Source organism: Psammomys obesus, unplaced genomic scaffold (assembly GCF_907164565.1).
Source record: "Psammomys obesus unplaced genomic scaffold, mPsaObe1.curated_primary_1811, whole genome shotgun sequence".
Classification (NCBI taxonomy): Eukaryota; Metazoa; Chordata; class Mammalia; order Rodentia; family Muridae; genus Psammomys; species Psammomys obesus.
Genome location: NW_026596402.1, coordinates 1,892,439 through 1,908,253, shown reverse-complemented (window position 1 = coordinate 1,908,253; position 15,815 = coordinate 1,892,439).

Below are 15,815 nucleotides of genomic sequence, written 5' to 3'. Positions count from 1 at the left end.
TCCTGGTGGAATTTTCCCTTGATGAGTATGAAGTGTCCTTCCTCATCTCTTTTTATTAATTTTGGTTGAAAGTCTATTTTATCAGATATTAGAATGGCTACTCCTGCTTGTTTCTTGGGTCCATTTGCTTGGAAAGTCATCTTCCAACCTTTTACCCTCAGGTAATGTCTATCTTTGTGTCTTAGGTGTGTTTCTTGTATGCAACAGATTGCTGGGTTTTGTTTACGTATCCATTCTGTTAATCTGTGTCTTTTTACTGGAGAGTTGAGTCCATTGATGTTGAGAGAGATTAATGACCAGTGGCTGTTAGATCCTTTGATTTTGATGTTGGCTGTGTTCATAAGTTTGTGTGCTTGGTTGCTTTTCGTTTTGCTGTAGTAAGGTTAATTATTTCCTGTGTTTTCTTGACAGAAGCTAATTTTCTTGGGTTGTATTTTCCCTTCCAGTGTCTTCTGTAATGCTGGATTTGTGTGTAGGTATTGTTGAAATTTGTTTTTGTCATTGAATATCTTTTTTTCTCCGTCTATGAGGACTGAGAGTTTTGCAGGGTATAGTAGCCTGGGTTGACATCTGTGTTCTCTTAGGGTCTGCATGATATCTGTCCAGGCCCTTCTGGCTTTCATAGTTTCTGTTGAAAAGTCAGGTGTGATTCTAATGGGTTTGCCATTATATGTTACTTGGCCTTTTTCCCTTGCAGCTTTTAGTATTTATTCTTTGTTCTGTATACTTACTGTTTTGATTATTATGTGGCGGGAGGATTTTCTTTCCTGGTCAAATTTGTTGGGTGTTCTGTAGGCCTCATGTATCCTTATTGGCTTCTCCTTTAACTTGGGGAAATTTTCTTCAATGATTTTGTTGAAAATATTTTCTGGGCCTTGGAGAAGGGAGTCTTCTTTTTCCTCTATTCCTATTATTCTTAGGTTTTGTCTTTTCATATTGTCTTGGATTTCTTGGACGGTCTGTGTCAGGAATTTTTTGGATTTAACATTTTCTTTGACAAATACATCGATTTCTTCCATTGTATCTTCTACACCTGAGATTCTTTCTTCCATTTCTTGTATTCTGTTGGTTATGCTTACCTCTGTAGTTCCTGTTTTCTTCCCTAAATTTTTCCTTTCCATTATTTCCTCCATTTGTGTTTTCTTTAATTTTTCTAGTTCTATCTTCAGGTCTTGAGTTGTTTTGTTTACTTCCTTCACCTGTCTGCTTGTATTTTCCTCTTTTTCTTTTAGTTCCTTCAACTCTGTCTCTTTTATTTCTTTCAGTGATTTAATTATTTCTTCTCTGAAGGCCACAAGCTGTTTGGCTGCATCTTCCCATATTTCTTCACTGATGGCCCTAATTTGCTTGTCTTTATCTTCCTCCATTTCTTTATGGATAGCCATGATCTGTTTGGTTTTATCTTCCTCTAATTCTTTACGTATTTTATCTGTTTCCTCTATTATTCTCTTCATCAACATAGATGTAAGGTCATCTTCTTGATTTTCTATTATGCTGCATTGTTCAGGGCCGTTCGCCCCTGGATGGCTGGGTTCTGGAGATGCCATATTGCTCTGTCTTTTGTTGGTTGAGCCTTTACGCTGACCTCTACCCATTGGGCTGATTTAGGTGTTGGCTGTTAGTTTCTGTGCTTCCTGGAGTCCTGAGGTAGGGAGTATCCCCTTGGCCGGAAGGTGGTTTTTCCTGAAGGAGTCCTTCTCTGCTTTTTGGTTATGGTCACTGTATGGCCAGTGTTTCTCAGGAGTTGCCACTGCTCACCTCAGGTTTATAGCCCTGAGTAGTAGCTGTGGTCTATGTTAGGCAGGGGGGGATCTCCTCTTACCCATAAAATTTCTCAAGACAGCTGCCCCACTGCTGGGTTTCTTGTTATAAATTTAGTGTGCTGCTGCTCACTAAATTTCCATGTACAGTCCTCTTGAAGAAACTGCTGATTCCCTAGCTATGGGGTTTTCTCCCAACAGGGAAACTCAGTCTGTTATCCTGGGGCGCACAGTTCTGTCTGAGAAAGTGGGAGGTGCACTCAGCAAGTCTCTGGGCCAAAGGCTGATTGCTCTGCTCTATACCTGGAGAATGTGCACCTAGGTTGAGTTGGCGTCTGGGGGCACTGCTCTGGTCTGGAGGCTGGGTGCCTCACTCTGGACCAGAAGCTGTGTGTCTCTGTCTGGGATGGCGGCTGTAGGCACCACTCTGGTCCAGACGCTGTGGGTGCAGCCCCCCTGAAGGATCAGGGATTCCTACAGTTTTGGCAGTCCAGCCAGGGACAACTGGCCGATCCCTGGCACAGTATCTGAGGGCTGCTGTAATGGCTCTTCGGCTCCTGCAGGACCGAGGATGGAGCTGTGTGTCCCAGTGCCCCAGGGGAACGCAACAATGGCGGCAGAGCACAGCGCTTCTGCCTGCACTAGAGTCTGCGTGAGTCCAGGAAGTGTTTTGGTGCTGGGTGTCCTAAGCGTTAGAGCTGCTGACCCCCTCCGCTGGGGGTTTCCTCCTGCCAGAGACATGCAGTCTGGTGCCCTGTTGCCCTGGTGCCCACAGTTCTATCTGAGGCGGCGAATCACGCGCGCAGGCAGGGCTCTGTGCAGGCAGGCGCCTTTGTCCCTCCCGGCTCTGGGTCCGGGCTGGCTCCTGGGGCACCCGAGGAACCCGAGTCTTTTCCAGGGGATGTCTGGGCAACCTGGGGTCGGTCCCAATTGTTTCCTGCTCCGTGGGGTTATCTCTCGACTGGGAAATCCAGTCTATGGTGTTGTGGGCCCACAGTTTAGTCTGGGACCGTGACCAGATCGCACTGGCGGGTAGCTCTGGGCTGGCGACCAAGCGCCTGGCGGAACGGGGATCTCTTCCGCGGTTTAGCTGGGTGAGTTAAAGCTGATTGAATCCCCCACCATGGGGTATCCTCTCACCTGAGAAACACAACCACTTGTGTTTTATTGTCGCGAGTTCTGATTGCTGGTCACTGTGCCAATCCTGCTGTGCTGCTCCTCAGAATGAGAGTCCTCCCGGCGCTGCCATATTGCCCCGCCTCCCCTTATTATTCTTTTAACATATGTGTGTTTATAAATATATAAATAGCATACTGTGTATTTAGAGTTGCTAGGCCTATATATTGTTCACTGTAAGCATACTTTTTAGGGTTGACTTATGATTGGATAGGCATTTAAAAGGAGTCATCTCTGGGGAAGATTAATTGCCCCTCTTCCAGCAGTCTTTAATTTCCTGTAATTCTTTATTCAAAAGTGAGCCTTCATGTGATTTACCTCATCCATGTTGACATGTTAGTTTGTGTTGGCATTCTTTAGGCCTTGACTAAGAAGACATATTTTTTAAGATTTCATTGGTGCAGCTTCCCTGTGTCTCTTATAGCAGATTTACTGTTCCTCTGGCATTTAAGAGATTTTTTTACATCTCCCTCCCCCGCCCCCCGCATGGTCTCTGAGCCTTAGGTTTGGAAGTTTTGATACAGATGTATCAAATAGAGATGGGTTCCCCTCAATCTCTTGTTCTTATATTTAGACTATTTATATCCTTCCATAATTAGCTCTATCTGTTGATTTGTGTATAAAGGATTCTTTGATGAAGGATGAGAGATATATACTTATTTGTAAGTATTCGGATTGCAATTAGGAATTTGGCTTGTTTTAGTAAACTTGTGATAGTTTTTTTTTTTTTTTTTCCCCTAAATTCTGTGACCTCTCTTGCCCAGGGTAAGTGGTTAAGTTTCCAATACCGGGCATGATTTCACTCCTGTTGAGTGGGCCTCAACCTCAATTAGACAGATTTTGGTTACTTCAATGAGGTGAGTGGCACTATTGTATCATTAGGGATATCTTGCCATGCTGGTAATTATTGTGCTTCATAAACATCAGAGCTGGAATAGACTATTCCCTCCTTTCCTCTTTTGGAAGTTTGCATAACAACTTACAGAATTGTGATAGCTACTCCTCAGGGTGGGGGCTTTTGGTCAGATTCAGCTCATTTACTTCCAGATTTGTTTCCAAAATACACAATGTTGTCAGCAATAAAGACTTACCTTCAACTTCTCTCTAGGAGGTAATGAAGAGAAAAAGCAATAATCTGTACGGTTTTATGAGCCGGCTGACCAGCAACTGCAGGAGTTATTTCTTTTGCTTGGTTATGGAGATCTTAGAGAGTTTCTACCTCTGGGGGAAGAATTGTCATCCCAGTTAGTATAATTCATTTAAAGAACACACACACAGAAAGAGTTAAGGGTCAGGGAGGGCATACATGCACACATACACATGAAAATACACTTATATGTAAACTTAGAAAAATATAAACCAGTGATTCTTATTTATTTTCTTTTCTAGTACTTTATGCAAACTTTCCTTCTTTATTGCCCTCATTCCCCACTCCATAACTAACATGTTTTCCCATTTTTGTCATTTCTTCCTTTTATTAAAATTAAATCCAAAATTTTTAAATGTCTCATAGGAAACTAGCAACAGTGCTTTAATTGGAACAAATTCCTAGTCTAGAATTTTAGATTATACAACTTATTTAAGAGGCCAAAAGGAAATACAGAGATGTTTGACCCCTCCTTTACTCCAAACCAGATGAATCTAATATAATTGGTGTTATAAAAATAATTTTGATGTTACAAGTGAAGCTAAATTTCTGGGGAAAGTATAATGCTCAGAAATCAGTGTATGTAAAATCAAGGAATTGATTTATTTGCCTGTAGGTATACTGAATATATCTGAGTTTGAATTACTTCAGCCCATGTGACACATTAAATTTGCTTACTTTTAGATCATATGTAAATTGACTACTTCATTACAAATTTAAACATATGTGCATAATTTTGAAAGACGGATTTGATTTATAAAACCTCATACATAACTCTTTTGGTCTTCTTGTGCAGTTCCTGTCTACTCCAGATCTTTCTATCTCTCTCCTCTTTCATAAGGTATCCTGCACTCAGCCCAAAATTTGACTATGAGTCTCAGTATCTCCTTCCAAACCCTGATGGGTAGAGTCTTTCAAGGCCCCTCTGTGGAAGGCTCCTGTCTTGTTCCTTATCTTCTCCAATTTCCTATGTCTATCCTGTTTGCCCTTCTGAGTGAGGCTTCAGTTTCTTCCCTAGGGTCCTCTTTGTTGTTTTAGCTTCTTTGGACTATAGATTTTAGTCTGTTTATCGTATATAATATGGCTATTATCCACTTATAAGTCAGTATATACTATATTGACTTTCTGCTTCTGGGTTACCCACTCAGGATGATCTTTTCTATTTCCCACCATTTGCCACCAAATTTCATTATTTTCTTGTTATTAATAGCTGAATAGTATTCCACGGTGTAAATGTACCACAATTTCTACATACATTCTTCCATTGAGGAGCATCTGAGTTGTTTCCAGATTCTGGCTATTATGAATAAAGCTGCTATGAACATAGTTGAACAAATGTGCTTGTTGTATGGTGGATCATCTTTCAGATATATGCCCGTGAGTGGTATAGCTGGATCTTGAGGTAGCATTATTCTTAACTTTCTGAGAAAACACCAGATTGATTTCTAAAGTGGATGTACAAATTTAAATTCCCAACAACTATGGTGGAAGGTTCCCCTTTCTCCACAACCTCTCCAGCTTGTTTCATCTCTTGAGTTTTTGATCTTAGCAATTCTGATTTGATTGAGGTGAAATCTCTGGGTCATTTTCATTTGCATTTCCTGAATATCTAAGTCACTGATGATTTCTTTAAGAGTTTCTCTGCCATTCAATATTCCTCTGTTTAGAATTCTCTGTTTAGCTCTGTACCCAATTTTTACAAAAATTATATTTATTAATAATTTATTCAGTATGTATCTGTCTGTGTCCCCTCCCTTAGTACACTGATGGGGGAGGTTATTCTCTCCTTCTATCTGATCTTAACCTATCAGGTCTCATGTGAAATCTCTGGCTACAGAGAAATCTCTGTAGCCAGATTTTTCACCTTACAACCATCAGAATGGCTAAGATCAAAGAAGCAAGTGACAAAAAATGTTGGAGAGGATGTGGAGAAAGGGGAACCCACCTCCATTGCTGGTGGGAATGTAAATTTGTAAAATTACTTTGGAAATTAATCTGTTGCTTTTTCAGACAATTAAGAATAGTGCTACCCCAAGATATGGCTATACCACTCCTAAGCATATATCCAAATATGCTCAAGTATACAACAAGGACATTTATTCAAACATGTTCATAGCAGCTATATTTGGAATAGCCAGAATCTGTACCCAGGTTTTGATAAGATTATTGGTAGCCTGCAAAGACTGATATTCAAACCAAAGATCATGTATGGAAAGGACCTAGACTGCTGCTTAGAGGAAACCCATAGGCGGCTCAGTTTCCAAGTGGGTTCCCCAGTAAGGGGAGAGGGGTGGTCTCTGACATGAATTCAGTGGCCAGATTTTTGATCACCTCTCCCTGGGGAGGGAAGATACAACTTTACCAGGCCACAGAAGAAGATGATGCAGTCAGCCCAGATGAGACTTGATAGGCTAGGGTCAAACTGAAGGGGAGGAGGTCATCTCCTATCAGTAGACTAGGGGAGGTGCATAGGGGGAGAATAGGGAACACGGGTGGGACTGGGAAGTGATAAGAGGGTGGTTACAGCTGGGATTAAAACTGAATACATTTTAATAAATAAATCAATAAATCTCATGTATAGTTTTGGATTTGTACAGTATCCTCCCACTGTAACCATTGTTGGGGTAGTTATCATGTATGTATCTTTGTACTTTTTATGGTATGTGTATGGTAAAATCAATAGAGACAATATCTAAATGGTGATCCATTATAAACTATATTATAAACTACGCTCATCATTTCATCATTCCTCATATATCTGATGATTAAATTAAATTTTGAAGTCCACAGCAGTATTTCACTATGCAGTAAACTACCTTGAAATACAGAATTTTAAAAATGAAATCTTTCATTCCTTAAAGTGAAACTCTGACTTAGGTTTCCACATACTTAATTCATTTTTTCCATCTTTTATTATGGGGATGTCCTGAAAAGTTGGTGATTGCAATCATCAAAAGACTTTTATATTCTCACTTATGATTCACCATTGGTACTTGATAGTTTTTGGCTTTACTGTATTTGCAGAAAGAAAACATTCACATGACATTTACATTTAGCTTTCTATAGAGGATTTTTAAACTTTTATTAATTGTACTTTATTCATTTTGTATCCCCCCATAACCTCCTCCCGCCTCCCCTCCTAATCCCACCTTCCCTCTCCCTTCTTCATGTACGCTTCTCCTCAAGTCCACTGATAGGGGAGGTCCCCCTCTCCTTCCTGCTGATCTTAGTCTATCAGATCTCATCAGGAGTGACTGCATTGTCTTACTCTGTGGCCTGGTAAGGCTGCTCCCTCCTCAGGGGGAGGTGATCAAAGAGCAGGCCAATCAGTTTACGTCAGAGGCAGTCCCTCTTCCCATTACTATGGAACCCACTTGGACACTGAACTGTCGTGGGCTACATCTGTGCAGGGGTTCTAGGTTATCTCTATGTATGATACTTGGTTGGAGTATGAGTCTCTGGAAAGACCCCTGTGTTCATATTTTCTGGTTCTGTTTCAGAAAAGTTGAACACAGGGGTCTATAGAGGAATTTTAATCCAGAAACATGGTTATTCTGGCTGGAACACAGACACACCCTTATCCTTAAAACACAAGTTTAATCCTTCTGGCTGAAATATAGAAACACCCTTACTATTCACCTTTAATGCCACACAATAAAGGTAAAATTAGTTTGTAGAAGGAAACACCCATGCTTGAAAGTGACGTCTAGTTGAGAGGCAGACAAGGTGATGAATCAGAGAAAAATTTGACAGAATAGGATATGCTCAACTCTCACGAGAATAGAGAGGAAAGAGAAGCGACTTAAAAGAGAACAGCACAGAGTGAATGAGAAAGGGATAGAGGGAAAGGCAGACAGACAGAGAAAAATGGAGACAGAGAGAGAAAGAGAGAGGAAACAGTTTTACTGGGACATTTGTATAGAGACTAGTTGCAGAGAAAAAACAAGCTAGAAACAGATGAAAAGGGATTGTAGACAATTCATTCCTATTTACTCCTCTAGAAGACCTCAGCCTCCTAGAATTTGTAGAATGTGTTATTAAGGGTAGGAATTGGATTAATGAATGAAGATCAGCAAGAGATATTCAAGGTCATCCTTTAGGAAGGGAAACTTCATAATAGGATTAGCTTATGCCCTGGCAACAAACAAACTACACTGATGTTTCCTGTTAGAAATCCACAGAACAACTAGAGAAAATGAAACTAGGTATTTATTAGAGACACAGTATATTGACATCTTATGTCATGGCTTGATTGTCTCTGTGTGTTTAAATTGGTGAGAAGCTCAGTTATATGGCATGGAGCTGGGCATGAAATGAGAGTGCCTAAGTGACTGCTTGTGTGTGGATTAATAAAGATCTAATTGTACCATGATACACAGAAAGGAATATTAGCTTAAATGCACTAGATAATAGAATAAAATCTGCTGAATTACATTAACTTGTATGCTTTAAAGATGTTCCAACATCAGAATGGCAAAGTGGTAATGTGTTACATTGGGAAAGATGTTTTTCTTATTTCGACAGGTTATGAAAGACTATGGGTTCCATCAAAATTTATAAATATCTGGTCTGAATAAAAGAAGCTTCCTCATGAAAGGCACAACTCAAGGAAGAGACACAGAAATATAGGAACACACAGGACTCAGAAAACTGATCTCTTCTGCATGTACACAACTCAACAAACCAGATAAAGAAAGACAGATTATTCACAAGACTGTTATACCAGAAAAATATTATTCTGAAATGAAGTGTTGTTGAAGACAGATCATTAGGACAAAGTGATGAAGGATCATAACATCAACTGATCTTTATAAGGATATTTGGACTGTTAAGTTTTGAGATAATTTTGATAATTGTTTCTGACATAATAGTTAAATTATGTACATTTTAGCTTAAATAGAAAAGGGGAAGATAGAGTTGAAGACGGCAGCGACCAGTGTGCACTGTATCTGAGAGGCATAGGATACGAAACTCCAAAATTGGTGAGTGGAGAAGCACCTGAAGCGAGAACAGCAACATTGAGGCTTCCTGGGATAGTGGCAGCAACCTGTAAGCTGGGACACTTTGGATACAGGTCACCCATGGATATCTCCAGGGAATGAGAGTGGCAAATATTCAACCCCCCTGCACTTCCCCTTGTTCCAGGCATGGACCTTCCTGCTCAGCTGTCTCAACAGCAGAGACAGCTACAATATGGTCCTCCCAGGTCTGCAGCTGCAACAGTGCTGTGGTTAGCCCTAGCAAGAGTCTTGGTGCTCAGTGACTGACACAGCAGAGGCGGCTGCCCCAAGAATGGGTCTCCCTTCCCTGCTGCCAAACAGTAACGGTAGACACCACTAAGCTGAAAGGTCTCCTACATTTCTAATTTGACCCCACAGGCCCAAATGTAAGATTAGAGAACAGTGGAAACCTCTGTGCTTTCCAATTAGGCCTGCAAGCAAGTGAGTGCACCTTCAAATGAGTGCATGCAGAGCCTTCGAACAAAGGTCTCTCTACACTAGCAGCCAGTCATCAGATCCCTCAAACCCACAACCGTACTGTGGAAAACATAGAGATACTTGGGACAGCATTCACAACATTGAAACCAATTTTCAGTGCAGTCCAGGCAAACAATTTTGGAGTCCAGAGAAATCTGAATACCAGGAGGACAGTAAGACAGGCATGTAGGCCACTGATGTATTCAGAGAACCTGCACATGTGTGTTGCACCTGTGAACAGTTCTGGCTTTCTCTCTTATACTTAAGCTCCGTAAGTCCAGACATCTACATGCTCTAACCCCCGGTCTTTTAAGGCACACTTCCACAGATACCCCCATGCTTGGCATATGCACCTGTGACATTTCTCCCTTAGCTATAGCTGAAAAAAACAACATCTAATCTATTGAACCAGTGGACTTCTCTCATCTTCCTGAAGATTACTCCAAACACTGGAGAAATAAGGACACAGTCTGAAGTACAGATTCCAGGAACAAAGAGAAGGTTATGGATAAGCAGATAGCTAGAGGTTGGCCTAAGAACACAACCAACAAAAATCAGTACATCATGCCTTCACCAGCAAACCCCAAAATAATGGATATTCTAATTCATCAGAAACACAGAAAAAAAAAGTTTTCATATCTATGTATATCCATTTATTAGAGGAACATAAAAAGGCAAAAAAAAAATGTTCTCAGAGAAATACAGGCAAATACAGCCAAAAACTTGAGGCACAAGAAGAGGCATATAGAACAAAAAATAGAGGCCATCATAGAAATATGGAAGTACATATTCAAACAGATGGAGGAAATGGTGCAAGACATCAAAACAGTCTTGTTACTTGTTTTCTCCTATGTCCAATGCACCTTCCATTTGTCTTTCTAAGTGAGGATTGATCATCTTACCCTGGGTCCTCTTTCTTGTTTATCTTCTTTAGGTGTAGAGATTTCAGTATGTTTATCATATCTTATAGGACTATATGAGTGAGTATATAACATGTGTGTCTTTCTCCTTCTGGGATACCTTCCTTAGAATGATCTTTTCTAGATCCCACCATTTGCCTGCAAATTTCATGATTTCCTCGTTTATGATTGTTGAGTAGTATTCCATTGTGAAAAAATACCACAATTTCTGTATCCACTCCTTCGCTGAGGGACATCTGGGTTCTTTCCAGGATCTGGCTATTACGAATAAAGCCAATACAAACATGGTTGAGCAACTATCCTTGTTGTGTACTTGAGCAAATTTTGGGTATATGTCTAGGAGTAGTATAGTTGGATCTTGATGAAGCACTATTCCTAATTGTCTGAGAAAGCGCCAGATTGACTTCCAAAGTGGTTGTACCAGTTTACATTCCCACCAGCAATGGAGGAGGGTTCCCCTTTCTCCACAACCTCTCCAGCATGTGTTGTCACTTGAGTTATTCATCTTAGCCATTCTGACAGGTGTATCTCAGGGTTGTTTTGATTTGAATCTCCATGATGGCTAAGGATTTTGAGCATCTCTTTAAGTGTTTCTCTGCCATTCTATATTCCTCTACAGAGAATTCTCTGTTTAGCTCCGTACCCCATTTTTTAAAATTAGATTACTTGATTTATTGCTTTTTAACTTCTTTAGTTCTTTATATAGGATATATATAGATAGATAGATAGATAGATAGATAGATAGATAGATATAGATATAGATAGATAGATATAGATATAGATAGATATAGATATAGATAGATATAGATATAGATAGATATAGATATAGATAGATATAGATATAGATAGATATAGATATAGATAGATATAGATATAGATATAGATCAGCCCTCTGTCAAATATAGGGTAGGTGAAGATCATTTCCCAGTCTGCAGGCTGCTGTTTTGTTCTGGCGACAGTGTCTTTTGCTTTACAGAAGCTTTTCAGTTTCATGAGGTCCCATTTATTGATTGTTGCTCTTAGAGCCTATGCTGTTGGTGTTCTGTTCAGGAAGGTGTCTCCTGTGCTAATGAGTCCTAGGCTATTCCCCACTTTTTCTTCTAACAGATTTACTGTGTCTGGTTTTATGTTAAGGTCTTTGATCCACTTGGACTTTTGTTTTGTGCAGGGTGATAAATATGGATCTATTTTCATTTTTCTGCATGTAGGCATCTACTTGGACCAGCACCATTTGTACCACAGAGAACCCCTGAAATACTCTATCTAGCAGTGTATCAAAGCAGATATTAAGACTCATAACCAAACCTTCAGTAGAGTGCAGGGAATTATATGAAAGAATGGGGAGTTTGTATGACATGGAAAGGATAGGAGCTCTACAAGGACGAAATTTTTCTGGGCACAAGGGTCTTTTCTGAGACTGACACTCCACCAAGGACCAGGTATAGATATAACCTAGAACCTCTGTTCAGATGAAGCCCGTGGTAGCTTAGTAACCAATTGGTTTCTCATAGGAAGGGAAACAGGGACTCTTTCTGACAGGTACTCAATGGCAGCTCTTTGACCTCCCCACCCCCCAAGGGAGGAGCAGTCCTGCTAGGCCACAGAGGAGGACTTTGCAACCAGTCCTGAAGATACCTGATAAAACAGGGTCAGATGAAAGGGGAGGAGGTCCTCCCCAATCAGTGGACTTGGAAAGGGGCAGGGAGGAAATGAGGGAGGGAGGAAGGGAGGGAAGGAGGGTTTGGGAGGAAATGAGGGAGCAGGATACAGCTGGGATACACAGTTAATAAAATGTAACTAAGAGTAAAAAATAAATAAATGGAAAAAGAAAAAATTAGAAAATAACACAAAGAATATAACTGAAAAAAATAGATGCAATAAGTTCTCAGGTGTGATTATCCTATATTATATGTCTAGACCCTGGTAAGATGCTCAGTATTCATTCAGAAAGGCAAAGGAGATGGACATCAGAAGAGGGAGAAAATAGGGAACAGGACAGGAGCTTATCACAGAGGGCCCCTGAAAGACTCTACCAGGCATGTTTTCAAAACACATGCTGAGATTCATAGCCATTCTTCTAGCAGAATGCAGGGAATCTTATGAATGAAGGGGGAGATAGAAAGACGTTGAGGAAACAGGAGCTCCACAAGGAGAGCAACAGAACCAAAAAATCTGGGCACAGGGATCTTTTCTGAGACTGATACTCTAAAGAAGGACCATGCATGGAGATAACTTAGAACCCCTGCACAGAAGTAGCCCATGGCAGCTCAGTGTCCAAGAGCATTCCACAATAATAGGAAGAGGGACCTTCTCTGACATGAACTCATAGACTGGCTCTTTGATCACCTCTAGCTGAGGGAAGAGCAGCCTTACCAGTCCACAGAGGAAGTCAGAGAAGCCAATACTGATGAGACCTGATAGAGTAAGGTCAGATGGAAGGGAAGGAAGCCTTCCCCTATCATTAGACTGGGGGAGGGGCATAGGAGAAGAAGAGGGAGGGAGGGTGGTACTGGGAGGTGATGGAGAGGGGGATACAGCTGGGATACAAAGTGAAAAAACTGTAATTAATAAGAATAAAATTAAAATGACATCAAAACAGAATAAGAATCAATGAAAAAACAAAGAAACAAACACACAAAAACACAAACAGAGAAAATCCTGTAGCTGGAGAACTTGGAGAAAAGATAAGCATCACCACAGAGCACAAGATGAAAGAGAGAATCTCAGGTGCTAAAGACACAACTGCAGAAACACATACATCTCTCGAGGAAAAAGTAAAATCAGAAAAGTCCCTAACACAAAAAATCAAAGAAATCAAGGATGACATGAAAAGGCAAAATCTAAGAATAATAGGAATAAACAAAAGAGAAGATTCCAAGCTCCAATATCCAGAGAATATTTTCAAAAAAATCACAGAAGAAAATTTTCCCAACTTAAAGAAAGAGACGTGTATTAATATAAAAGAGACCTACAGTACACCAAATAGACTAGAACATAAAAGAAACTACTCACTTCACATAATAGTCAAAACATTAAATCAACAGAACAAAGAAAAAAATATTATAAACAGCAAGGGAAAAAGGCCAAGTAACACATAAAGGCAGACCTATCAGAATCACTCTAGACTTCTCAACAGAAAATGTGAAAACAAGAAGGGTCTGGGCAGGTGTCATGTGGACTCTATGAGATCACAGATACCACTCCAGACTACTATACCTGGAACATCTTTCAATCAACATAAATAAAGAAAACAAAATATTCCAAGAAAAAATTAACTAAATAACTACACAGCAACCCAGCAGTACAGAAGATACTATATGGAATACTCCAAACCATTGAAATCAAATACACTCAAAAAAAAAAAAAAACAAGATATAGATAACTTTACAATAAAAAATTAAAAGAAAACAAGCATATAATCACAGTAAAACCGACTCCATAATAAAAGGAACTAACATTTCATAGCTCACTATCATTTATCATCATGAATGGATACAACTCTTGAATAATAAGACAGACAATAACAGAATGTTTGTGGAAACAGGACCCAACATTCTACTGCACCCAAGAAACACACATATCAAACAAAGATAAACACTACTTCAGAGTAAAGGACTGGAAAAATGTTTTTCAAGCAAACACACTCAGAAAACATGCTGGGGTAGCTATCCTTATATGTAATAAAATAGAATTTCAAACAGTTAATCAAAAAAGATGAAGAGGGGCACTTCATTCTCATCAAGGGAAAAATCCACCAGGAAGAAATCCCAATCCTGAACATCTTTGCACCATATACAAGAGCACCTGCATTTGTAAATGAAACATTATTAAAGCTGAAATTACACATCAATCCCAATACCATAAGATTGGAAGACTTCAACACTCCATTCTCAACAAAGGACAGGTCAACAAAACAGAAATTAAACAAACAATGACTCTCACAGAGGTCATGAATCAAAAGGACCTAACAGACATCTAAAGAATCTTTCACCCAAACACAAAAGAATTTATCTTCTTCTCAGCAGGGCACTACAACTTGTCCAGAATAGGCCACATTGTTGGTCACAAAACAACCTTCAAGAGATATAAGAAGATTGAAATAATCACTTGTACCCCATCTAACCACCACAGATTAAAGCTGGATCTGAACAACAAGAGAAATAACAAAAAGTCTACACACGCATGGAAACTGATCAACTCTCTACTCAATGACAGCTGGGTCGGGGAAAAATAAAGAAATTAAAGACTTCCTAGAATTCAATGAAAAGGAAGGTACTACTTACCCAAACTTATGGGACACAATAAAAATAGTGTTAAGAGGAAAGTTCATAGCACTAAGTGCCTTCAAAAGGAAATTTGAAACATCTCATTCCAGCAACTTAACAGCTCACCTGAAAGCCCTAGAGAAGAAAAACAAAACAAAACAAAAAGAATTAAACACTCCCAAGAGGAGTAGATGGGTAGAAATAATCAAACTGAAGGCTGTAATCAATAAATTAGAAACAAATAAACAGGTCAAAGAATCAATGAAACAAAGAGCTGGTTCTTTGAGAAAAATCAACAAGATAGGCAAACACTTACCAAAACTAATTAAAAGACAGAGAGACACTATATAAATCAGCAAAATCAGGAATGAAATGGAGAATATAACAATAGACACTACAGAAATCCAAAAAAAATCTTTAAGTCTTATTTCAAAAGCCTCTATGTCACAAAATTTGAAAATCTAAATAAAATGGACATTTTTTGACTGATTCCAATTACCAAAGATGATTCAAGACCAGGCAAATAAATTAAATAGTCTTATATCTGCTAAGGAAATAGAAGCTTTCATCAAAAGTCTCCCATCCAAAAAAAAGTGCAAGTCCAGGTGGTTTGGGGGCAGAATTCTACCAGACCTTCAAAGAAGAGGTAAATCCAATACTCTTCAAAATATTCCACTAACTAGAAACATAAAGCAACATTATTAAACTCATCCTATGAAACCACAGTCACCTTTATACCTAAACCACACAAAGACCCAACAAAAAAAAAGAGAGAACATCATCTTTTATGAAAATTGATGCAAAAATACTCAATAAAATACTTGCAAACCGAATCCAAGAACACATAAAAGTTATCATTAGCACAGGATCTAAGATCAACAATCAATAAATGGAACCTCATGAAACTTAAAAGCTTCTGTAAAGGAAAGGACACAACCTATAGCTTGGGAAAGCATTTTCACCACCCCTGTATGTGACAGAGGGCTAATATTCAGAATATATAAAGAATTAAAGAAGTTAAACAGCAACAAATCAGGAAAACCAATTGAAAAACTGTGTACAGAACTAAA